The 27835-nt window shown below is 37.2% G+C and overlaps 1 long non-coding RNA gene across 1 annotated transcript, besides 4 other annotated features; it reads left to right on the top strand.

Annotated features, from left to right (window-relative positions):
- The first annotated feature begins 3635 nt into the window (after positions 1-3635).
- Positions 3636-4062: a sequence feature (RNA overlapping with rRNA (AC0LNX_014500) was converted to a misc_feature.).
- Positions 4063-4779: 717 nt separating this feature from the next.
- Positions 4780-5265: a sequence feature (RNA overlapping with rRNA (AC0LNX_014500) was converted to a misc_feature.).
- A 213-nt stretch (positions 5266-5478) lies between these two features.
- Positions 5479-5713: a sequence feature (RNA overlapping with rRNA (AC0LNX_014500) was converted to a misc_feature.).
- A 252-nt stretch (positions 5714-5965) lies between these two features.
- Positions 5966-6898: a sequence feature (RNA overlapping with rRNA (AC0LNX_014500) was converted to a misc_feature.).
- Positions 6899-13355: 6457 nt separating this feature from the next.
- Positions 13356-21594, top strand: LOC308693199. Its single transcript, XR_014030427.1, has 4 exons — positions 13356-13437; positions 17727-17770; positions 17949-18183; positions 20705-21594. It is a non-coding gene; the product is annotated as an uncharacterized lncRNA (long non-coding RNA).
- The last annotated feature ends 6241 nt before the right edge of the window (positions 21595-27835 follow it).

The following is a 27835-nucleotide window of genomic DNA, read 5'->3' as shown; positions in this document are numbered from 1 at the left end:
TAAAATAAAAATGTAATATATTTGTCTCCTGGTCCTCATTTTAAAGGTGCTCTAAGTGATGTTGGGTGACGTCACTTCTTGTTGACGTTTAAAGTATTGTCAAACAAAACGGAGGCTGGCTAGACCCTCTCTCCCCCTCATCCGTGCACTATCCCCCCAAACCCCACCCCCAAATCTTTCTTGTCGGTAATTAGCCGGAAAAATTTGTTATGTTTCGTGGTGCAGGTGAGCCCAGTTTGTTTTTCTTGCCGTTTGTGGAGCCTGTGGTGTCTACAGAGACCACGTTTTTTACAGTGTGTTCAGGGGACAGGCAGCTAGCGGATGGTGAGGAGATGTTTGCTAGATGTGACAAAAAAAATTTTGGCCTAAAAAAAACATGTGACATCGCTTAGAGCACCTTTAAAATATCAATAATTATCGATATCAACCGATATGAAACACTTATATCGTGATACAGTTTTCAGCCATATTGCCCAGCCCTAATATTAACAATGAATGACAGAACAAAAGGTGAAAGATCTGATCTCTGTTGCTCTCTGCTATTAAATAAAGGTTCACTTGAACTGATTCTAACTTGATGTGTATTTTAGACCAGGTGAGAGTGAAAGAGCAAAGACAAGAACTGAATGAAGTGGAGGAGGAACATCGTAACTTTACAATTCAAAGAACAAAAGCCAAAAAGACGCACACCTGCACTCAGTGTGGAAAGAGTTTCACACAGAAAGGATACCTTAACAGACACATGAGAATTCACACTGGAGAGAAACCGTATACATGCACTCAGTGTGGAAAGAGTTTTTCTCGTTCTTCAGCTTTCAGTTATCATCTGCGTGTTCACTCTGGAGAAAAAACATTTAACTGTGATCAGTGTGGTAAAGATTTTATTTCATTATCAAATCTAAAAATACACCTGAAAGTTCATTCAGATGAGAGGCCTTATGTGTGTTCTCTCTGTGGAAAGAGTATTTCAAGGCTGGACAGTTTTAAACTGCACCAGAAAACACATAATGAAGTGAGAGATCATGTGTGTTTGGACTGTGGGAAGAGCTTTACTACATCTGCCTGTCTGAAACAGCACCAAAGAATTCATACTGGAGAAAAACCTTACAAGTGCTCATATTGTGACAAGAATTTCACTCAGTCTGGACATCTGAAAGCACACGAGCGAGTTCATACTGGAGAGAAGCCGTACGACTGTACTCAGTGTGGGAAGAGCTTTACCCGATCAAATAATCTAGTGAATCATATCAGAAAGCATTGTTCTGTGTCACAGCGAGCAAATGTTTTGTTAGATTCACATTAAGTAAATGTGTAGTTAGTTAACTAATAAACTAGCGTTGCTGTAAAATGCCACATGATTTGTGTTTTATACGTTAGAAAACTGTAATGAATATTGGAGAACAATTGAGTATGAATTTTTCTAATAAACCTTCTTCTGAAAACTCCACTGAATGCATTGATTGTAACAGACGTGGATGAAACCGAAAAAAGAAATGTTAATGTCAAAGATAGTACGTACAACCCAGAAGCGCTACGCAGTTATACTACGTGAAAAAACTTGAGTCCGAGAGAGAAGGAAAGGAATAGTGGAATAAAGTTTTTTTTTTTTTTTTTTTTTTGCGCACAAAAAGTATTCTCGTCGCTTGATAAACTTAAGATTGAGCCACTGTAGACACTTGGACTATATTAACGATGTCTTTAATGCATTTTCTGGGCCAGCAAGTTATAATGTCTTAGAAGCCTATGGAGGAGTGAGACAGCTCTCAGATTTAATCAAAAATATCTTAATTTGTGTTCTGAAGATGAACGACGGTCTTACAGGGTTGGAACAACATGAGCAGTGCCGCTGCTAGCCATTTTGGTGCCCTAAGCATAATTCCTTTATGATGCACCCCACCCCGACCCTGAGAATTTTGTTTTTGTTTTTGCCAGTTTAACTTTTTATTACCAAACATAAAACTCAATACCAATAACACAATAGCAGCATCACAGAATAAAACTTAAGAACACTAAAAAGAGAAAGTAAAATCTTCACTTTGTAATGTAGAATAGCCAACACACACTACAAATTTGAAAGTGCAAACTTTTCTTCAGTAAATAGAATAGCAAAATAAAAAAAAATTCTCAAAATAATCCAGACATGTTTTTCCCAAATTCAATGTCACTTTGAATAAATTACATTTATTAGACAAAATATTCAAACAAAGAATCTCATACTGGAAAAAATTATAAACATTTAAAACTGAAAGCATGGCAGCCAAGGAGTTATCCCCCTTTATTCCTTATGTATCAACTATTTGATAAATCTAATATAATCTAATATAAAAGCATAATAGAATGAGGTGCAATAATGCACACAGTTAAACAGTATTGTTTGCTTTATATCATAATGACATTTTATATTTTTTATATATTTAACAGGAACTGTTAGCCTACCATGTGCACGTTCTGTGCAGGTCTCGTGGTATGTAGCAGCAGATCTCGGGACCCTTCTGACGACCCCCGAGGTCATCATGGGATCAACAGGGACTCGGATGACAAGTTATCTTGAATAATGTCAATGTGCACTGCTGTCTATCTATAAGTGTACAGTATAATTGTTTAGACTTTATGTTCTCTTAGCCAATCAGAAGTGAATGTTAATGCAATGCATGTCCTTGGAAAAGGTATAATTGGTGTAAGATTTCTGTGTAAGGTAGAGTTAGCTTAGCTCGTGAGACTTTGACGCTGGCTCTACCAATTTAACTGCAAACTATTCTTCAGTAAATTTTTACTTATTTGATTGAACTTCACGACTCCTGGTCTTCTTTCATCATGTCTGGTCCTGGGTCTGAAAACTGTACCCCCTTACAAAGGTCTGAATGGAACCTATTTCTACCCATGAGCCTTAATACATAGAGGGAGGAAGATGTACTTTAAACCAGCCTTTATTAATTATTATTGCAGAGATGGGGTTTGAGGCTGGGTCTGTGGGAGTGTTTCTGGGGGACGAGTCTGAGGGAAGAACAGGAGACAAGGGTAAGGAGAATGCAGAAGACAAAAGGTAGGTAAAATAAAAAGTGAACCCCCAGAAACATGCTATGTGCTTATAGCTGCTAACTGTATTTGTTGTTTGTTGATTTTCAAATATAAAACTTGTTGAAATGTTTTCAGTGTGTGTATCAGTTTTTTTTTTTTTTACATTTCCATCTATTTTTTTAACAAAACAGTGATAATATTGATACTTGAACTTTGGTCACTAATAATAATAATAATAATAATAATAATAATTTGTTACATTTACATAGCGCTTTTTCTGAACCTCAAAGCGTTTTATGTAACCCAGAGTGATTACAAATGAAGGAATGGAATTAAGAAAGAAAAAAAAAATAGTAGTAAGCCTGAGTGGTTATTAAAAGAAGTAACCAAAAGTAAATTAAATTAAAAGTAAGAAGGTAAATTAATAACTGAGTTTAGAATTGTAAAGTTAAAACTTTTTCCATTAATGATCTAAAAGTGTTTTCTTTTTGTTCTTATTTTTCCCCATGTTGTGAATATGAAAAATGTATGCTGTATTTTGAATGTTATGTTGCCTTTAAGAGAATGTGATGGGTAGTTCACTGACGACCTATCAGGAGAGAGTAACGCGAATGAGGGGATGACGTCAGAGCACGCGGAGAGAAATGAGATGTAAACACAGAGAAATCGGCAGAGATAATTCTGAGAGGAAATAACAGTGATTTTGACGTAAAACTAGACAAACCGTCTAGAGATATATTTCTTTTATTTGAACTGAACTATATGTTGCTGTTACAAGTGATTTTGAATTAGTTTTTAGTGTTTTCATTGTGGACACGGCGATGACACGGACTGAGCTCATCACTGTGTGGAACAAGATGGCGACCCTCCCAGCGAATCCTGATTAAAAAGTGAAACCTTTGAATGATTTCATCGGACCCTCTGCTTAGTTTTCCCCAGACGGAGGAAAATGACTGTTCAGGATGACAGAGTGAACTGACCTCTTCTCAATCGACAGAAGTCTATTTTCCCCTTTCACCACAGAACTGTTGCATCTTCACTGGGGTATGGTCGATATTTTTTTTTCCCTCTTTTGAATTCAGAGACTGGTATTTGAAAATACACTGCTGTTTATATATTGACAGTTGAATTGGTCTTTATCGTTTGTTCATTGCTTGGTTTTTTTTTTTTTTTTTTTTTTTTTTTGAAAGAGAAGGGTTTATTGTGTGAAATAATTGAAATGTAATTTTTATTTTTTATACAATTGAACTGGGAAGAAAAAGGGAAACTAACCCAGTGTGGATTTCGATTAAGAAACCTAAAATTAGTTAAAATAAGGAACTATAAAACTAAAAGATAAATATGTAAAAAGAAAATATTTAAATAAGATTTCAAATAGAGAAAAATTGCTATAAATTAGCAATTAGTTTTCAAAAAGAGATTAAAAGGAAATAAATAGGCTAACTCCTATAAGAAAAAGAAAGATATTAAAAGAGGATAAATAACTAATAATTCTAACAAGGAAAAAGAGAAAACCCGGAAACCATTTTATTTAATTGTTTTATTTTTCCTGCATTGATTGACAATCTGTGGTTTCATTGTTGTTCCATTGGCCATTTTTCTTTTCTGCTATTTCTGTCTTTCGGGAAAGAGAGACAATTCGTTTATTCATTTCATTCATTATTTTTTCCCCTTTAATATAAATTTTGCAACATTATTCTAACTTACCTTTGTTGTCTGTCTGTTCATTTAATCTCTCACTGCTGCTCCCTACGAATCTAGAGTACTGGTCCACGTATCCTCTTGTATGACTTACTTGGTGCCCAGGTGACCTGAAGGAGGCGCTACATTTACATAGAAGGGGGGAATCTCCTCAACCACCACCAATAAGCAGCATCCACTTTGATGATGCGACGGCAGCCATATTGTGCCAGAACACACACCAGCTTACTGGTGGAGAGGAGACAACGATGAAGCCTATCAGTATATGGGGATGATTAGGAGGCCATGATAGACAGAGGCCAAGGTGCAAATTTGGCCAGGATGCCGGGATTACACCCCTACTCTTTTTCGAAGGACATCCTGGGATTTTTAATGACCACAGAGACCTCGGTTTAACGTCTCGTCCGAAGGACGTGCTCTTTTGGCAGTATAGTGTCCCCGTCACTATACTGGGGCGTTAGGACCCACACAGACCACAGGGTGAGCACCCCCTACTGGCCTCACTAACACCTCTTCCAGCAGCAACCCAGGAGGTCTCCCATCCAGGTACTAACCAGGCTCAGCCCTGCTTAGCTTCAGTGGGCAATCAGTATTGGGCTACAGGGTGATATGGCTGCTGTCACTATAATTGTAATATGAAGTTTTCATTACAACCCATCCCTATTCACATTTATCCTCCAGAACTCATTCTAACAACTTAATGTTTAGCAGTTAATGTTCAGCAGTTTAACATGATGGCCCTGTACTTTTTAAATGCAGATTGGATAAAAACACAGTGATCACAGTTCACACCTGCAGTGAAGCCCCTCCCACAACAATTCACCAATAAATACTGGGAATATTCCCATCATCCTACAAGAGAAGGACAAACTCCAGGAGTAGCAGCTGAAATCTGTGTGACTGTTAAAGATGGAGTTTATTAAAGAGGAGATTGAAGACATGAGGGATCCAGAACCATCCAGAATAAAACATGAAGATACTGAGGAACAAATAGGTTGGTGTCCATTCTTGATTCTTCATTGTTGACTGCATTGGTAGATGTGAATTAATAAGCAGTATATGGATGATAAACGATGGAAATATGCATCTGAATTATCATAACCTTGTATAGCAGTTGTCAAACATATTTTACTATATTAAAAAGTGAATGACGGAACAAAAAGTGAAAAATCTGATCTCTGTTGCTTTCTGCTATTAAATAAGGGTTCACTTGAACTGATTCTAACTGTATTTCTGTGTATTTTAGACCAGGTGAGAGTGAAAGAGCAAAGACAAGAACTGAACGAAGAGGAGGAACATCGTAAATTTACAATTCAAAGAACAAAAGCCGAAAAGACGCACACCTGCACTCAGTGTGGAAAGAGTTTCACACAGAAAGGAAACCTTAAGACACACATGAGAATTCACACTGGAGAGAAACCATATACATGCACTCAGTGTGGAAAGAGTTTTTCTCATGCAACAGGACTCAGTGTTCATCTGCGTATTCACTCTGGAGAGAAACCATTTAACTGTGTTCAGTGTGGTAAAGATTTTATTTCATCATCGGATCTAAAAAAACACCTGAAGGTTCATTCAGATGAGAGGCCTTATGTGTGTTCTCTCTGTGGAAAGAGATTTTCAAGGTTGGACAGTTTTAAACAGCACCAGAAAACACATGATGAAGTGAGAGATTATATGTGCTTTGACTGTGGGAAGAGTTTTACTACAGCTGAATGTCTAAAACAGCACCAAAGAACTCATACTGGAGAAAGACCTTACAAGTGCTCATATTGCGACAAGAGTTTCACTCGGTCTGGAAACCTGAAAGAACACGAGCGAGTTCACACTGGAGAGAAGCCGTACGACTGTACTCAGTGTGGGAAGAGTTTCACCCAATCACATAGTCTAGGGACTCATATTAGAAAGCATTGTTCTGTGTCACAGTGAGCAAATGTTTGGAAACAAATGTAGAAAAACAACAACACCCTGGGGTCGGCGATCACAACGGCGTGATCTGCTCACTTTTTTTCTTAGTGCAACAGAGACTCGAAATACTCTGTCGATTTTGATCTTACATACTTGTTACACATCATTCGATCCTGTTAAGTGTCTATTATTTTTGTGTATACTCACAATAAAAACAAAGTGTTGTGCTTTTCACCAAATAAAGAAAAATAAACGATGCGAGTTCTGCCTTAATTCTCTCTGTCAGTGAAGTCCATTCTGAAACGCGTCCAAAAATGAACCGTAACTCAGAGAATACTCAATCAAACAGACACACAGGCATGACGCTTGAATTCTCTTCTTTTAAATGAAGTAATTTATATAAAAAACAAATATTCTCAGTTTATGTAATCTGTATGAAAAGAGAGAGATGTCAGCCGTTCTCATCTCAGCTCATTGTATCTCATTAAGTTTTAATGTGACCACACCAACACAGAGCGCACGCTATTCAAACACAAATGATCTGAGGCAATCCATGCAAACCTGTGAATGCTCACAATCAGCAGGATAACACACACCATGAGTTTTATCAGACTTGTGCACTTTAAGTCGTCTTGCTTCGCTGTGAGGAATAATCCTTATGTAGTCCTATGGAAAGAAGAGTATTTCCATAAGCCAATATTTTATTTTGGTTATTTTCATTGTAATTTATATTTCACTTTGATACAAGTGTTTATATTATGTTTATATGTGTTAAAGGGTTAGTTCACCCAAAAATGAAAATTCTGTCAGTAATTACTAATTACATGTTGTTCCAACTGCGTAAGACCTTCGTTCATCTTTGGAACACAAATTAAGATATTTTTGATGAAATCTGAGCCATGTCTCACTCCTCCATAGGCTGCTATGTGACCGAAACTTGCTGGCCCAGAAAAGTCATTAAAGAGATCGTTAATATAGTCCAAGTGACTCCAGTGGCTCAATCTTAAGTATATCAAGCGACGAGAATACTTACAAAAATAACGACTTTATTCCACTTTTCATTTCCTTCTCTCTGGGCCTCTAGTTGGTTCGCGTAGTCTTTTTGCGCAGCGCGTCTGTGTTACACGTCACCACGTAGGCTCACTATTGGCCGACGCCGGTCATGTGTCTGATGCGTGATGACGTGCAACACAGACGCGCAGCGCAAAAAGACTACGCGAACCAACTAGAGGCCCAGAGAGAAAGAAATGAAAAGTGGAATAAAGTCGTTATTTTTGTTTGTTTTTGCGCACAAAAAGTATTCTCGTCGCTTGATATACTTAAGATTGAGCCACTGGAGTCACTTGGACTATATTAACGATCTCTTTAATGACTTTTCTGGGCCAGCGAGTTTCGGTCACATAGCAGCCTTTGGAGGAGTGAGACATAGCTCTGATTTCATCAAAAATATCTTAATTTGTGTTCCGAAGATGAACGAAGGTCTTACGCGGTTGGAACAACACGAGGGTGAGTAATTACTGACAGAATTTTCATTTTTGGGTGAACTAACCCTTTAATACATTAAGTTTGTTTGAAAATGCACTTACCCGTGAGAGTGTCCGATCAGGAGCGGGGTGAGAGGTCGTGAAGGGGGGAGAATGAACTGAAATGAGATGGAGACACACATGAAGATTGTGCTGTGACAGATACGAGTTAAAAGTTGGTAAAACACCAAGTTTAATGTTTGTTATGATAAGTGACATTGTATACTGCGCGAAGAGTGAGTTACAGACACTTAAATAAGTTACAGTGTGATAGTTCATGTCGTGGACTTTGCGGTTATAGTTAGCACCACGAGGAGAAAGCGTGGACGCTAATTACCACGCGCAAGCTAAAAGGACTTTGCCAGCGAGTAGCCTGCTCGGTTGCTGTGTTGAGTGCATCGCCTGGAAAGCCTAATCTTTGAGGAAGAGACAGTGAATGTCCGGAGGGATTCTTGCAGGCTGTTGAGCATTGGAAGCATTGTGTTCCGGAGCGTTGAAGGACTACACGGCGACTCATCAGTTCTGTTGCGAGGGGTTTTATTTGTTTGTTGCGCCAAGGTTTGAAGTGACCATTGTGTTTTAGGTCTCAACGATCTCAAGCTACACAACAGGCCTGCCACATGTATTCATTTGACTATCATGGTATTCATTTTGATGACCATTTAGTCATTTGCCGGCATTAGATTTAGAATTTCAATTTAGGTTTAATTTGGGGAATTTAATGTGATTGAGAATTGTGATTAATTGAATTTGTTTATTTGAATCTAATTGTATATTTGTCAGTATTTTATATTTTCTTTAAGTAAATAGTTCATAACTATTTCCTGTGAAGATTGTCTTTATATTTTGGGTTTTATATATTTATACGAGTGATATATTAAGTAAATAATATCATTTAGCATATAATAATTTGGTTTAGAGTGAATGTAATTATTTGTGTTAAAGTAACATAATTCCTTTCCAGTCAAAGTAATATTGTATTTAGTAGAGTATAGTAATTTAAGTAGGTGTAATACAAAAACGGATATTAAAGTGAGTGTTCATTTTAATTAGCATGTGAGATAGAGACATATAGTTAATATTTTACTTTACTTTAGCTATACAGACATTGTGTGGTTATTATAAATGAAGTAAAGTGACTATTAGGAATAAAAGTGAACATATAGTGAGAAGTTACTAATTTACATTGGTGCATTAATTAATAACAGAAAGAGAGATCTTTCGGCAAGTAGGAAATCGGGTAGCGCACTTCAATAAAATAGATAAGACACGCTGAGGGGGCGCTACACTTAGGAATAATTTAGTTTCTCATCGAGGAACAACAGATCCAGCTATTCAGAGGACTGTGATTAGTATGTTTTTATTCTTAAGTGCTTTGTTCTAATCGCAATATGCAATAGTGTCGGTAAACTGCAAAAGGACTGTTCAAATATGAATCGTGTGTCTGTGTGTGAATCAGGGGCGATTCTAGGATTTTTTCAACTGGGGGGCACAAGAGGGGCCACAATTACTAAAGAGGGGCCAATCTTGTGTTGTTTGAACTGTATATCCAAATCATTTCAAGAGTTCAGTAACCTTTAAAATCAGTAATAAACCGTGATACCCTATTATATTTTAATAGCAGTTATTCACTACTCTAAATAAAAACAATCGAATACAATTTGTATTAACTTTTCACTTTACAACAGTGAAAGAAAAACTGTAATAAATAAAATAATCCAATGTATGAATAGTGTACAACTCACAAATAATAATAATAGAACAGCCTTATTTATATAAATGCAGAATTATATTAATAATTCATATAATACACAATTAATGAATTAATAACTGTAATAAAAAATAATATAATAAATTGTTTTTGTTTATTATCCACATCCCATTCAATTTGCATAGCAGCAGTTGCAGTACATTTGCATTGATGAATAAACAAAATCTACTTAGGCTATGTCAAGACTAATTAGTCTTGAGAATATTGATTTAAAAATATCATATTTCCATACTTTGTTAGATAGCTATTTGTTCAAAAAGCTTTAGTTAAATGTGTAAAATATGTGGATCCTATAGAAACAGTTTAGAATAGCTTAATTAGTCCAGTGTTATTTTAGTATTAGTTATTTATTTTGCTATTTAATCATGCATTTATATTTATGTATGATTTTTTTATTTGAGAATGTTTCTGGGTGTCATCAAATGACGTTTTGTCAATAACTTCTGTGAAAACACAGTACACGCCGAATTTGAGATTCATTTTATTTACTTTGACACAAAATTCAAGAAAACTTCATATAAAATGTTTTACAAGTTTTTGAAATTTGTATGTCTAATTATGCAAATTAGGCATTATCTCATTAAATATGCACAATTTTGGCATATATTTTCGGTAGATACTGTAGATTCTGAACATTTGATAAAGCCAGGCGCACAATTCTTTTTTTCATTTTGATTACATACAAGATGAAAAAATATGTTCAGAGGGATTTCAGGATATGCTTCCATTACCTTGGAAATCAAACTATAGCCCATAGCCTTAAAAAAATCAATTTTCGCCATTATATAAAAAAAAAAAAGATTAAAATGTCCCATTAATCAGGACAGGAATGATTTATTAACAAATCCCTCAGAAAATATCTTCATAATACTGCTATGTGGATAACAGGAAGGTTTGGTGCACTATTTTTTAGTGGAAATAACTATTTACAGACACAATATCTTGTCAAATCCTTAGCAATCAACAAAACAAACCAACTAAAACACATCAAAACTTATAACTCAGCATTTAAGGCTTTCAACTGAACAGAAAAACAGTCAAAAACACTGTGGAAATGTCAGAGCACGTCACGTGATGCGTCTGAACGAATCACGTTGTCAGAAATTGGCATCAGCCAATGAGATTCGCTTTTAGAGTTAAATGCCCCATTGTACTTTCACGATTGGTTGCTGATGAAAAGGAAATGACCTTATTTGGATCCGACAACATTGTGTGAGAGAGGGAAAGAGCTACTGAGCTTTCCAACGGATGACAGGTGACAGCGATCGCGGAGCACCATGGTGATTTACAACGCCAACTTTTGTTGAATTTAAGAGAAATCTACAGACGCAAATAGACTAATAAAGGTGTAGTAAAATAAACATTTTACATTTTAAACATTTTACAAACAAATAAAGACCTATATGTGTATTTTGGACATTTTTTTTTACCACAAGTCTGAAAAAAGACATGTTATTGAAGACAAACAGCCCCAAATCTCAAAATTGGCCAAAAAAAAAAAAAAACGATGTTTTTTGCCTTAAGTGTCTCACCTTAAAGTGTGGAGCGTTAGATAAACATCATACGATTTGTTTCGTCACCTCGCTTGCAATATCACTTGCGTTATTGCGTATATTGGCCAAAAATAAGTAAAATGTAACGCAGTAAACCCCTGTTACATTCAGCATCAGAGGAGCATAGTAAATATAATGATTAACGACGTTAACATTATCATTGGTCTGCTCTAGGAGATAACATCGTCATCGAACATGGTCTGTCCTAACACCGAAAGACGGTAACGTTAGTACCAAACTCTTCTTGCACTGCAACAACTCGCTAATCGAAAAACATAAGCAATAGATCAAATACCCTGTGCTTTTTTTCATTGGAAAACAGCAGCTCGCTATTCTTGGTCCTCGTTGAGAAGCATCGCGGCGCAATCATGAGTTATTTACTACAAACTGTGAGTGACAGACAATTAGAAGGGTGGGGGCACACTGGGGGGCCAATCAGTTTTCAGGAGGGGCCAGTGCCCCCATGGCCCCTCCCCTGGCCACGCCACTGGTGTGAATGAATGAACGGCACAGATGTTTACTACAGCTGTAAACAACAGTGCACACTTGCACTTACATTAGTAAACATGTTATTTTTACATGAACACATCTACTATTTTAGCTTTTACCAAACTATATTGCTATACTGAGATGAGTAAAAATCAACTGAAATATGTTGAAATAAAATGTCTTTGTATAAGCAACGTATTAATATATGAAACAATTCCCTGAAGTTGATCTTTTTTTCTTTTTTTTTTCTTTAGTTACATAAAGCCTGTTATTACATAAACAGGTGTATATACAATAACGAACATCTGTACAACAACAACAAATAAAATGACCATTTCACTGACAATGTGTGTTTTCTTGTTTTGAGTAAAAGGTTTCTACCGATCCAATAATTAAACTAATCTGAGATTCAGATAAAGCAAACGTATAGTGAAATAAACTTTAGTTCTGTGACGTTAGTTTTGTGGAAGTTGTTTTTGAGTTGTAACTTTCTGACTTGTCATTTAGCTGTCAGTGTAAGGCAGTTCTTTGTCTCTAGTAAAGCAATAGAAACGTCCTGTGGCCTGTTGCACAAAGCCAGCTTCATTTGTTAACAGGTAAAGTTCGAGATTAGTTTGAGCAAACTGGTTATTGTCATAAGTGTATTGTGATTGTCAAAACATTTTAGTAACTAAACTGAATTTTATTAGGTTTAGTGACATGTTACAAAGTTTACATGGTACAATTTCTGGTAAGCTACGCTTTTTTATTATTGCTTGACAAATTTCACGATTTCAATTAAATTAAATTCTTGTGATTTGATTTAATATTGACTCGTTTGGATAAATATTAGGTACACAAGATAGGCGTTAATTTTTCTCAAGAAATAAAAAAATCTCACCTAATGATGTGAACAAACAGAGAGCCCTATCAGCTGGTAATATTATTTCAAGTTTAAAATGACTTTAAAATGCATTTTTCTTATATATAATAATAACAACTTTAGTAAAACTAAAATAAAATGTCAAGTAAAAATATAATAAATACGTAATATAGTACACATATTTAGCAAAATACTCTCTATAGCTCTTTTTTTCCTAGCCAAATAACGTGCTATAGCCACTGATCTATATAGAATAACTGGATAGCTCAAGTGTGTAAAAATATAATGTATTTGTAGTGTTGAGAGTTTTTTTTTTTCTTTTTTTTTTTTCTTGTGAAACTGTTCCAGCAAACATTTGTGTGTTTTATTTTTGAGCTGGTAAAAACGATTCTGAAACAATTAATTATATGCTTTAAACAATTGAATGTCTACATTATTTATGTCTACATGTATATCATATTTATTTTGTTGTGCAATACAGAGGGAAATATACATTTTTGTTTTTAAATATTATTTTGAGTTCGTTCTGTGAGTGACGTCATTTGTAATGGACCGGTCGCGCGCGTGCGCGCGCTCAGTCAAAACAGCCAGTGACTGGAGAGAGTCAGTCAGGTATGTCTCTCTGCATTAAAGAGTGAAAATGTGCTGTATTAAGTGAAGTTTTGAGTTTATATTAATTATGGAAGTGCCAAAAAAACCGGAACAAGTTTATGTATGCTTTTTTCCGTCAAAAGTTCGATGTATTTTTGGAGTTTTATTAACGCGCGTGTATGTTGCCACCTTCACGCCAAATTAGAGCGCGCGGTTTTCCCTGTTTATAAATTTATCCACATATATTTTTTTTGTGGATTTAGTCAGTTGAAATGTCGTTTAGTGTACTAAATGTGTGTAGCTCTCATTTCGATGTTAACATGTAAATTTATATCCATGTATTAGATGAATTGCAGTTACTGTTAGGGAGAATGATACAGTACTTAACATGTCTTTTCTCATGCATCCTTCAGCTGAAAGACAGTGAATCTGAAGACGTGTGTGTGTTTATTGTCTTCTGTCAATAAACTGCAGATGTGGTTCATTTGTGTTACTAGGTGAAATCTGCTATATTTAACGTTACAAGACAAACAATTTTGACAAAATTCTGGTGTGTAATTTGATTTGTATAATGAAAGTTCAAAGACAAAACATTTATTATAAGAATCAATAGATTCTCGTTTAATTGTATATTTACCTTCTACACAAAACATTATTTTCAGTGAAAAAAAATCTTGGCTGATTTTACTAATTGTTTTGATTATTTTAAATTAGGGCTGTACGATATAGCAAGGAAATGTATCACAATATAGCTAATATTTCATATCATTCGGTATCGATAATTATTGACATTTTTTATTAACCTTTTTTTTACTTAAGACAAGTAGAAAAGTTTTAATTTAAACCACTGTTTTTTATTGTAACTATCCACATTATTAAGGTAAACAACAAATGATATTAGTTTTAGTCAAAAATAATCAAACAATCTTCATTATGTCTTATATGAAGATGCAGTCGAACAACAGGAGAGATCATCAGTCTGTCAGTGTTTACTTTTCTCAGTAGATTTTAGCGCGGCTCTGTGTTTTTACTCTGGTAAAAGCTCCCTTCTGGCTTTGTTTGATCTAAATGCATGATACTGGATGACCAATGGTTAATTTTAATAAAACGCAACAGTCTGAATATTACATTTTACAAAAATAAAAATGAAGTCATTAAATTTTTTTTTTAACAGATGTTACTGTTTTTGTTAATGAACATAAATCTAACATATCAATTTGCATCCTAACTCAAGCTAATACTACTGTCAACTCACTGTCAAATATGCGTTTCGAGACAAAACATGTAATATTAATATTGCAGCCTGCACTGCAAACTGTGCCATCAAAGTCAGGCAACACAAACCTGTTTCAAGCCTTGAAACAATATCCCCCATTAGCTCATGCAGAAACTAAGAAATTAATTTTCTATTAAGATATTTATTTTGTTAAAATATTTATTTTGTTTAAATATTTGATCTATTAGGTAGGAAATATACATAAATTGAATAAAGTTATCAAACACCTCTCAGTCTTCACTGTAATTTTCTCTGACTTTTTGTCTTTGATTTGATACATTAATGTATCACAGAAGCGGATTTATTAGGCTGCTGTCGCTTTAAGATCTGATGCATACAATGCGGATCTGGGTCTGACAAGCATCCGATGTTGTCACAACTCTGCGTTCATTTAACACTTTTTAACTAATTTAATACTGTGCTTACGTGGAGGATACTCGACAAAGTGAACATTTTGATTACTATCTAAAGATTAATTTATCTATAGAGAGTGCTGACAATGGTAATTGTTACATAGGAGAAAAGATAGAAATAAAAATTGACTTATACAATGTTGGCAGTATGATGGTTGTGAGGAGTGGTGGTGGTGATGGTAATGAAGATGGTAATAAATAATAGGCTTAATGGTTACTTTGCTTATGCATATACACACACTCACACCCACACACACACACCTATACATTTACACACTTTTATTTCACTTCTGGAATTACTAGATTGTTCGTTACTGCACTATTTTGGTCTGTATGTCTGTCTGTTAATTTTTTTAACGGTTTTAACTGAAAAAAATGAATCGAATGGGTTAACGTGTTAATTTTGACAGCCCTAATTTTTGTATAATCAAACATAAACGTGTATTTTTTTATATTCCTTTGCTCACTTGGTTCCTCCCTGTCCGCACCTGTGCTGTCTTCATCAGTTGTGTCTGAGGCTGTATGCTGGCTCGTTGGCTTGTAATTCCTGAATTCCTAATCGGCGCGTTTCGCCATCAGTGTGCAATGCGCGTGACGTGTACGTTCGTTAATAAATAAACTGCAAGTGTCTTGCTGAAGAACATTGTAGCCGGAGCTACTTCTCTCCGTTAATGTCTATGGCGAGTCACGCAGGCACTGGGCAACTCCGCAGCCGAGCCGACCCCGGGATAAAATAGTCAGAATATAAACACTTATTATAGGCGTACCGTAGTGATTCAGGATAAGTCAAAAACACGGTTTGGAAAATGGATTCATGATGTACTCGTTCATTTTGCGTTACAGTCCCTCGTTACGGACTGCAGCAGCTGCTGATACAACGGCGTTCTGTTGCACATGCATGAATTTAACTGAGTAGTACATGACCATGCACTCGCGCAAATGCGACCACATACAATTTGAATACCATTTTAGTCGCAGTCTGGAACCCTGCTTATGCCTAGTGTAATGTGTTCAAGCTACAGAGAAAATTAAATAAAGTTTGAATTTCTCATTCTTTGTTCCGATCAGAGCATGTTAGCGGAGAGCGCATTTCTGAATATTCCGCTCCCTCGCTCATTCCGCTCAGGGTCGCTCGCTCAACCCATAATGGCCTGCTGGTTCGAAATTATGTGCAATAAGGGCTGCCTCCGACTAATGTTTTTTCCTAGTCAACTAGTAGTTGTTCATTTAAGCTATTAGTGGATAAATCGGCCCTTTATATTAATTTAATAACTTAAATAGGCTATATACAGGATAATGAGCGTGTACATAATATAGCCGCACTCAGGCGCACGACCGCACGCATAAAGCTGCCACAACGAACAGGCAAAAGTATGAATGTGTCAAAAATTGCAAGGAGACATTTAATTGTTTATTAATAAACTGGTGTGTTCTGTGTCGCTGCAAAGATGAAGTTGACGATGTGGACTCGCCATGAACGCCAGAGAGAAATATGCTAATTTCATTCACATTACATAACCAGAGAGTAGCCTATTTCTTTTCGTTTTGAATAGTTTTGTTTAAAAGTAGACATTTCAAACTTTCTATATTAGATAGCCTATATTTCTCAAATCTGTGAGGCACAAGCTGAGTTTTGGCGCCCTCCAGTTCACATGCAATGCAAGTGATTGTGCCGGCGCCTTATTGCATTGTCTGCTATATATTTGCTTCTTATTTATTAAATACAGGCAATTGGTTGATAAAACATTGATCAAAATTAAGATACAATTTATTCAAAACGAAAATCTGTTAAAAATAGTCTTCCTAAAAAAACTAAACTCAATGAAGTGGTCAAAATTATGTCTTACCCACTCCATGTCTCCAGACATATTGCACATCTCATGATCTCATGATCATTATCTTTCTCATGCTGCATATGCTCACTTTCATAATCAACATTGATTAAATAAAAAAAATGACATCAGCCTATAATATTTAAACATAAATATGAAACTAAAAATGTTTTCTTTAATGGCTACAACACGTAGGCCTATACAGTACAGAGAACATAATGTTCATAATGTTAACATAATGACGTCACATATTTTCCAACCCAGCCCTCAGCCCCCCTCGCATGAAACAGCTTCCAGCACGCCTGTTCATTCATCAACTGAAAACAGGATGAGTGGCCTAATCGATTCTTGGGATTTAAGAATCGATATCGGTTCGTAAAAATGAGAATCGATTAAAATCGAGAAATGTTTTTTATTTACCCAGCCCTTATTATGTACCGATAATAAAGAGTAGTTTTAAACCACAATTAACGCTCTAGTTAAAAAAATCTGCCTTTAAACTTAAAAAGAAATAAAGATTTGACATTTATTGTGATAATTATCGATGTCGACTGACATAAAACAATTATAGTGATAATTTTTAATTGGCCATATCGCCCAGCCCTAAGCAGTTGTCATTAAAATTTTGAAAATTAACTAGAGGATTACAAAACTGGTACATCTCCTTTACCTTTACATTACCTTTTGGACAGTCACTTGTTTTCCGTTATTAAATCAGGGTTCACTTCAATATTCACATTTTTCCTCCTTGAAATCATTCTAACAACTTAATGTTTTAATATGTTTCAGACCAGATGGGAGTGAAAGAGCAAAGACAAGAACTGAAGTTAAAGGTGATGATGCTGTAGTTTGTTTCAGCCTGTTGACACCAATAAAATGAGCTTAATGTGCCAATTTACAGAAGATCTCAGACATCACCATAATGAATGAGCTGAAAACAGGGAACTTTAGGAGACTAAGAGGTTTTTCAGCAGCAGTTTAACATGATGGCTCTGTACTTTTTAAATGCAGATTGGATAAAAACACAGTGCTCACAGTTCACACCTGCAGTGAAGCCCCTCCCACAACAATTCACCAATAAATACTGGGAATATTCCCATCATCCTACAAGAGAAGGACAAACTCCAGGAGTAGCAGCTGAAATCTGTGTGACTGTTAAAGATGGAGTTTATTAAAGAGGAGATTGAAGACATGAGTGATCCAGAACCATCCAGAATAAAACATGAAGATACTGAGGAACAAATAGGTTGGTGTCCATTCTTGATTCTTCATTGTGACTGCTTTGGTAGCTATGAATTAATAAGCAGTATGTGAATGATAAATGGCAGAGAAATACATCCAAATAATCATAACCATGTATATCTCTCTAAGTCGTCCTCAGACGAGCCTTCCATCGTTGCCTCCAGTCATCCCGATTCTCCATGCATCTGGCCAGTTCGTTGGTGCTCTGGGCTCCTGCATCCCTCTTGAGTATGTCCACGTATGTTAGCGTGGGACGTCCTCTTGACCGATGGCCATGTGTTGGTTCCCATAGCACCAGCTTGCTGGCTGGCAGCTCTCGATGCCTTCGGCAATGTCCTGCAAGTCTCCTTCTCCTCACAGCAATCTTGTTGCTCACTCTTGGTACTCCCTCATACAGGATTTTGTTGGTTACATGCGCACTCTTGCTGATGTTAAGCACTGCACGCAGCATCCTGGTGTAGCACCCGTCCAGGGACTTCTCTAGGGTTGGATTCAGGGTCCAGCATTCACTGCCATAGAGGAGAACGGACTCTACCGTCACGTAGAAGAAGCTGAGTTTAATTTGGCGGGAAAGGTTGGAGTTCCATACACAGTTCATGCCGTTCAGGGCCCTCCATGCAAGTGCCTTCCTCACTTTTAGATCTTGGTCAGTTGAGTTGACCCATGCGCCCAGGTATTTGAAGTCCTCAACTTCTTTCAGCACAGTGTCTCCTGCTGTTATCAGTGGTTGATGTTCTGGTGGAACGTTGTAGGTCATGACCTCAGTTTTCTTTGCATTTACCCTAAGGCCAACCTTGGTGCACTCTAGCTCTACCCTGTGTAGTAGTTCCTGTGCTTGTTCCATGTTGTCAGAGAGCAGACTGATGTCATCCGTGTAGTCAAGGTCTGTCAAGACTACTGCCGGGTGTCGACTTGACTTCCTTGGTGTCAGCGTGAAGTCAAGTTCCTTCCTCCGCCCACTGATTGCCTTCTTGAGCGCATAATCAAGGACTATGATGAAGAGGAAGGGGGCTAGTGTATCCCCTTGCATAACTCCAGCCAGGATGTCAAACTCCTCGCTGTTGCCATCTGGGGTCACCACCCTGGCCCTTGTTCCTGAGTACATGGACTCTATTGCCCGGAGTAGGTTCGGAGGAATTCTGTATGCCTTCAGGATCTTCACCATCGTGCCTCGGTGAATCGAATCAAATGCCTTTTGAAGTCTATGAAACATAGGACTGCAGTCAGGTTGTCTTTCCTCACCTCCTCTATCAATCTCCTGAGTGCCAAGATCTGGGCTGTAGCAGTTCGCCCTTCTCGAAAGCCGTTCTGATTTACTCTCAGGTGAGGGTCGATTGCTTGCCGGACCCTGTTCAGAATCATGCGGTTGTAGATTTTCGCAGTACTACAGGTCAGGCTGATGCCTCGGTAGTTGTCCGGCTTCGAGAGGTCTCCGGATTTGGGCACTGGCACGATGTTTGATAGAGACCACATATCAGGCAGCCGATTGTGCAGCAGAGCAAGGTTGCAGAACTCTAGAATGATGTCATCAAAATCACAGTTCTTCAGCACCTCTGGGGGTATGCCAACCGGACCAGCGCTTTTTCCCACTCTTACTGTGGCTTTTGCCCTGACGAGCTCACCGAGTGTGAAGGGACCATCGTTGACGTTCAGGTTTGGGAGGTCTGATGGTATTTCCTCTTCCTCAGCTGCGTCTGCTGTTTCTCCCAGCAGCCTTTTGAAGTGGCTTGACCAGGTCATCACCCTCTCCTCCGGGCTGTGTCCCTTCACCTGTCCCTCCTTGGTCCTCTTCCGTCCCGTCATTTCATTGATGACCCTCCAGGCCTCCCCATACTGCTGTTCCCCTTGCGCCGCCTGCACCCTCCGCACTCTTTCCATCAGTTCTTCCCCTTTGATGGCATCATAGGTTCTGAAAAGAAACTGTTTGGCTTCGTTCAGCTCGCTGCGCCTCTCCGCAGTTGGTTCCCGCTCAAATTTGAGGCGGGCTTCCTCCACCATCCCACGTGCTGCTATGACCTCTGGGTGTTTTGATCGCAGGGAGGTTCTGACTTTCTCCATCTTAGGCACGCACAGTCTGGTCGCCTCCTTGTTCACAGTGACGAATCTCCTGTATTCGTCGCTTGCCTCCGCTCCCCTGTCCAGCTGCTGGAATCGTCTCCTCACCTCCTCTGTGTATCTGGTTAGAAGGCCAGGGTCACTTGAGAAAGCTTTCCAGTTATACCGGATTTTGGGACTTGGTTTGGGGACCCTGAGGCTCAGGCGAACTCTCATTGAGACCACGCGGTGGTCTGAGCCCACAGAACTAAAAGTGCTGTATGGCTCAGCATTCATGATGGAGTTCCTCCATTTCTTCCTCACTAGGATGTAATCTAGCTACCGTAGTATATAGCAGTTGTCAAACATATTTTTATTATATTAACTAGTGAATGACAGAACAAGAAGTGAAAGATCTGATCTCTGTTGCTTTCTGCTATTAAATCAGGATTCACTTGAACTGATTCTAACTGTATTTCTGTGTATTTTAGACCAGGTGAGAGTGAAAGAGCAAAGACAAGAACTGATTGAAGTGGAGGAGGAACATCGTAACTTTACAATTCAAAGAACAAAAGACAAAAAGACGCACACCTGCACTCAGTGTGGAAAGAGTTTCACACAGAAAGGAAACCTTAACACACACTTAAGAATTCACTCTGGAGAGAAACCGTATACATGCACTCAGTGTGGAAAGAGTTTTACTGGTGAATCGGGTCTCAAGTATCATCTGCGTGTTCACACTGAAGAGAAACCATTTAACTGTGATCAGTGTGGTAAAGATTTTATTTCATCATCAGATCTAAAAAAACACCTGAAAGTTCATTCAGATGAGAGGCCTTATGTGTGTTCTCTCTGTGGAAAGAGTTTTTCAAGGCTGGACAGTTTTAAACGGCACCAGAAAACACACAATGAAGTGAAAGATCATGTGTGTTGTGTCTGTGGGATGAGCTTTACTAGAGCTGACTGTCTGAAACAGCACCAAAGAATTCATACTGGAGAAAAACCTTACAAATGCTCATATTGTGACAAGAGTTTCACTCAGTCTGGATCTCTGAAAGAACACGAGCGAGTTCATACTGGAGAGAAGCCGTACGACTGTACTCAGTGTGAGAAGAGTTTCACCCAGTCAAAGTATCTAGAGAATCATATTAGAAAGCATTGTTCTGTGTCACAGCGAGCAAATGTTTGGAAACAAATGTAGAAAAACAACAACAATCTGTTATTTGTTAATATATGAAACAATTCCCTGAAGTTGATCAGTTTTTATTTTTTTTAACCTTTGTTTTAGTTACATAAAGCCTGTTATTACATAAACAGATGTATACAATATACAATAACGAACATTTGTACAATAACAACAAATAAAATGACCATTTCACTGAAAATGTGTGATCTTGTGAGTAAAAGGTTTCTACAGATCCAATCATTAATATAAACTGTGAGATTAGCTGTCAGTGTAAGGCAGTTCTTTGTCTCTAGTAAAGCAATAAAAATGTCCTGTGGCCTGTTGCACAAAGCCGGCTTCAGTTGCTAAAAGGTAAAGTTCGAGATTAGTTTGAGCAAACTGGCTTTTTCGGGCTCAGGAAAGTGGATTGTTTTAGTTGTGTGCCAGCAAACATTTGGACGTTTAATAACCGTTGAAAAGACGTCTGCCCGACACGTCCTGTCATGGTTGAAAAATAGTTCCAAAATGAAAGTTGAACGGACGTCTTTGACGTCGTCTGGCCGTGAATTCCACGTCTCTTCTGCGCGTCCCTGGACGTCTAAATGTGTCGTCATTGTGTGTTTAAATGTGTTGCTGCATAATTTAAGTGTATATAAGCCTGCATATTATACACCAGCTCCAGTGTATTTAACGGATCTTCTATCGCCCTACAATCCATCGCGCTCTTTAAGATCACTAAATTCGAGGCTTCTGGTCATTCCTAGGATATCTAAGTCCACTAAAGGAGGGAGGGCGTTTTCACATTTAGCTCCTAAACTCTGGAATAGCCTTCCTGATATTGTTAGAGGCTCAGACTCGCTCTCCCAGGTTAAAACTAGATTAAAGACGCATCTCTTCAGCCAGGCATTCACATAATGATTACCTTTTATACTACAGTTAAATCGGATCAAATGCATTAATATTATGAACAGCAGCTACATGTATGCTAATTATTTCCCATCTGCTTTTCTGTTGTTACCTCCGGACGCTAGATTACACATCTTGACAAAGGTTCTAAAAAGGTCCAAAATTGGTCCAGTCAGACCTGAACGTCAATAAAACGTTTTAATCACGTGTACATCACAAATAAGAACACATTATTTGTGGACATAAGCAAAAAAGAAGCATGTTCTGATTTAGCACAACATTTTATTGATCTTGAACAGCCAAAATGTCTCTTTATTATTTTCAATGTTTAGCATTTGTTAACCAAACTAAAATACCAATTACAAAATACTGAATTATTATATAAAGGGTTAGTTCACCCAAAAATGAAAATTCTGTCATTTACTCACCCTCATGTTCCAAACCTGTATGAGTTTGTTTCTTCTGCTGAACACAAAAGAAGATATTTTGAAGAATGTTTGTAACCAACAAATAGAGCAACCATTGACTACCATTATTAGAGAAAAAATGATTATGGTAGTTAATGGGAAGCGACATCTGCTTGGTTACAAACATTCTTCCAAACATCTTTGTGTTTAGCATAACATAGAAAGGTATACAGGTTTGAAACATGAGGTTGAGTATTGCCATTGCTGCATCAATTTCAGAGTCTGTAGCATTTGGGCTCCACCTCTTCACTGCATCGAAGGGAAGAGAATATATTTCTTTTTAAAATAAATGACATGCACTTATTTTCAAAATATTTTTATGGTCTACAGCTAAAAAAACAAACAAACATGGAACAAGATGAATAAATCATGAATAAAACATTTGAAAATGGTCATCAACATGCATTACATTTAATTTTATTGTATAAAGATGTTCTGCTTTAAATTGGTGTTAGATCAGTTGGGGGGCGGGGGAAACAGCATTTGTGGTGCCCTTGAGAAAGACCCTTAACTAGGTGTGTAACTGTGAGAAAGTGAACAGGACATTTCTGATAAAGACAGGTGGGCTGTGATGTCCCCTGAATAGATAAAGGGTACCAATAAAAATTACATCAATATACAAGGAACAAGAGATTTTCTTACATGTTCAAATCCAGCTAAACATTTCATTCTATTTCAGATAATTTACTTTCTGAAAGAAACTCTCAAAAGGCTACATTAATAAGTTACAGTAATAACTTGGACTGTATCATTAAACATACTTTATATTATACTATGGTATACCGTTGTATAAGTTCAAAGTAACTTTTAGCCTACTAGCTAATTTTAGCCAAACTCAGTAAATTTCAGTTGACAATGTGGGCATCATTTCTTTCGGTTCATTCATGTCAAACAAGTAAAACTCAAGCACGTTAATCTAATAATACAAAATGTACTTACCCAGCTGTAGATTTTTAATAATATCGATACAACTCCCTCCTCAGTTCCTCCTCTCCTCGGGGTTGTTCAATGTTCCGGAGTCTATGGGGAGAACGCGTTAACATCTCGCGAGATAATCTATCCTATTGCAGGATTTTGTAATATCTTTTGTTACTACATCTTGGCAGCACAGTTTTGGCAATTACATCCAACTCAGACATAAATGGTGACCGGATATATTTCTGTTTTACATGTATATGCATACATTCCATAAAAAAACAACAACGAATACATCAGGTACAACAGGTTGAAAAAAATGCAGTGGCTTTGCAATCACATAACCACACTGGGCACTTTGTGATTAGAATTTATTTAAACAAGATAAAGTAAATATATTTAATCTGTATACAAATCGTGTATTTCATAAAGATAATTCCTGTTTTTATTCTGTCTTGCTTGACGTCAGTGGACGTATTCACAACCTCTTAACCCTCTGAGGTCTGAGCTGTTTTCTGGGCCCTGGAGGTGTTCTGACATGCTCTGACATTTCTGGTTATTTCTGTTACTTGTGACATTTTCATGGCTAAAGTCTAATTACACTGTATTCAGCACAAACTCTGCTACAATAATATATCAGCAGCATGTATGTAAAAGTTTGTAGTTTTGAGATAATGACATTTATGCATGGTTTGTGAAAATACAAAAAAAAATTCTCACTGAAATAAGGCCATGAAACCCATACTGATTATTTCTTCACAAGACTTTTGAAAATTGTATGACGTAGCCTAGAATATTCGCTCCAAAACTATGTGAAAATCACCCTGACTGCTCATTCAGATAAGACACTATATTGATTTAAAAATTGTACGACGTGTTTTGTGTGAAAAAGCTTTATGCGGGAGCTCATTAATATGTAAGCTTTTCACACCTGAGAAAGACAAAGAACCTCCCCTAACGGCCCTATTAGGAGCTATCAGGCCCTGCCATTCTGAGCAACCTTGCACAATACTGTAAATGAGAAGATTTAAAAAAGAATGGCTTTTAAATTGTTTGGATTTATTTACAACACAACATAATCTAAAGATACACAACAAATGCCAAAAAAGCACTTCAAAGACAGAGACCTTTGTGCCATTCCTAAAAAACATTGCACATACCTTTCATTTCCAAGATTTTCACTTTACCGTGTTCACGTACAGAGACTCATGTGAATGTTGAAGTCCTCAGTGGCATCTGGGCCCTGAAAAAAAAAAGTGAACATACTGATATCAAGAGAAAGACCTGCACGATTTTGGAAATAAATATTAGATTTTTCTGGTTAAATTTGCTTTTTAAAATTCCTTTTTAAAATTCACAGAATACACACACACACACACACAAATGTTTCCAACAATATATAATATAATGAACACCAGGTTTGTTGTGCCTTGTAGGCATAAGGTATATGCGCAATGCTGGATAAAATAATAATAACAATAAATAACCTATAGCAGTATAAATCTCCCAAAAGATTTCAGTAACAACTAAGCTAGAGAAAAATATATTGATTATCATTTTACTTCAAATGTTTCCATCTGTTATGATGATATGAAATGAGATAATAATAAAAACATGAAGCCGTTTGGTGCATTTTGCTTTCATCCAAAATATGATACAGTACATTCAAATGCGATCGCACAGCAAAATATGATACATTCAAACGCGATCGCGCTCAAATATAAAACATTATGGTTACCATATACATATCTACGTTTGAGCAGATATCCACAAACACAGTAACAGTAAACACAGGTCTAAATATTATAATATTCCCCATATATCTAGCAACAGTTCAACTGCAACATGACATTTATGCAACAATAACAAACTAATATGTTAGAATTTCTTACCTTACATCTTTCTTGTCTTCAGATCGCGTTCTTCTTCTTCTGAGGTAAATCCAATCCTAAATCCAATGTAAGCTCACGGTGCGCCTTTCAAACTCGACGAAAAGTGAAGTGAAGTGTTTTGTTGTTTTGTTTTTGAGGTAATGAGCGTGTTCGCGTTCCATGTGGAGATTTGCATGTCAATATCTTTTGCACGAGTGGGCGTGGCCAAATTAACTGTAATGAGCAAGCGTTTGAGAAGCTGGACATCTTGTTGGTTTTATACAAATTACTTAAAGAATATTTGTTTTCGTTTTGAATCCGATCATTTAAAAGTACACACTTAAATGTTTATAAAGGTATATGGCTCATAAATGTGTGACAAGTATTCGTTGAGTTTTGTTTCAGTTTATAGACGTGCTCAAGAAAAAAAAGTTCACCGCGACGGAGAGGCAGAACGCACACCCTGTTTATTTTCTTTATTTTACAAAAGCACAATGTTTTGATTTGATTGTAAGTGGACACATACAAAAGGAGAAATATCACAGATCCTTTTTTTATATTTCTTTTTTCTGTATGACCATAAATGACGGAGAAATTTAAGTTTATAGTGCTACAATGTGGAGAAAATCCAGCAAAACGCGCCCGCGCGTTTGTCGACCTCAGAGGGTTAAAAACTACTTGAGCAATTAAATTAATTATTGCAGTATTAACCATGCAAGGATTAAGCACAGCTTTTGCATATTTCACAAGAATTTCATAGAGGGTCATGATGGACTATAAATGCACGTGTAAAAGACGTCGCCAGGTGACGTCCTCTCACCCGATACACTATTGAACTACACGTAGCTAAAAGTCAAAGTAACAATTATACATGCAACCCCAGAGAACTGTAGACATGTACAAATGTATCTGAATGCATTTTTAGGAAATGTTCTGTGTTACATGTTTTTACCGATTTATGCCGTCCTACCGCGACTATTTTTGGCCAGGGACACGGCGTTGCCGTCGACCAATGTTTGCTGGGGTTCATCATCATGGTAACTTACGCTACACGGCTAAGCTGCTCCGGAGCAGGTTTTATTCTGGGTTAGAGATCGCAGACCAAAACTGGACCAATCAGTGCAGTGACATGTACCTGATACAATAAAGCCACTCCCCCTGTATCTCTCACTCCAAATCAAAGCAGTTTATAGTGTGAAACAAACTTTAGAGAGCAAATTGCCCATCTTTTGCTGCTAATTATTCATTATATTTATATTATATGAACTATAATATATATTCTAATTACTTTTGATTCATGAAATATATTCATATAGTTACAATAGTTTATTAATTGACAAGTGTAACCCGGGTGATCCAGGCTACCAGTAAAAAGAGTTGAAAGATATGGAAAAAGATGGAAAAATGAAGAAAAGGAGAATAAGAGAGAAAAACGAGTGCTTTAGAAGAGAAAGTACTTCATCCAATCATTGATAGTGCTGCATTGATTGACACTCCAACGAGCCAATGGTAGCAGGGCACTGAGACTGCGCCGGCGACACTGCCGATGTCAGAGACATTGAGAGAGAGCGAGCGAGTCAGATGAAGCAGATGCACACCAGGGCTCGACATTAAGCCTTTTGATGTGCTTGAAAAAAAGTTGCTTGTCCGGAATTTTTGTGCGTGTGCGTGTGTGTGTGTGTGTGTGTGTGCTGTAAATATAATTTATTCTGAAGAAATATTCTCATCTGTGTTCAATCAGCTCTGATATATTTAAATCTGCATATTGTCATATCTGCACCTTTAAAGATCACTTGTGGGGTTTTCACATGCAGCCGTCATAGGCAGCCGTGTACGCGAAAACCTCACAACACCCTCCCCCTGTCGGTGATTGGTTGGAACACTATTTATTTTGGTTTTGAGTGGTGGAGAAACCAACTGTTTTTGTGTGCAGATCTCAGAGCCTAGGCTGCCTACAGAGATGCGTTTTTTTGAAGGCTTGCTTTTGGGACAGGCAGATAGCGGATCATTAGGAAAGATTAGATGAATGTGATCATTTATGTTTGGGCCTGAAATCACTGATACAACCTTTAACATGGACAAACGGTGCAGCCTTTATTAATTATTATTGCAGAGATGGGGTTTGGGGCTGGGTCTGCGGGACTGTTTCTGGGGGACGAGTCTGAGGGAAGAACAGGGGACAAGGGTAAGGAGAATGCAGAAGACAAAAGGTAGGTAAAATAAAAAGTGAACCCCCAGAAACATGCTATGTGCATATAGCTGCTAACTGTATTTGTTGTTTGTTGATTTTCAAATATA

This window comes from Scardinius erythrophthalmus (genome assembly GCF_964197995.2).
Source record: "Scardinius erythrophthalmus genome assembly, chromosome: 7".
Classification (NCBI taxonomy): Eukaryota; Metazoa; Chordata; class Actinopteri; order Cypriniformes; family Leuciscidae; genus Scardinius; species Scardinius erythrophthalmus.
This window is presented reverse-complemented; position numbering and strand designations above follow the sequence as displayed.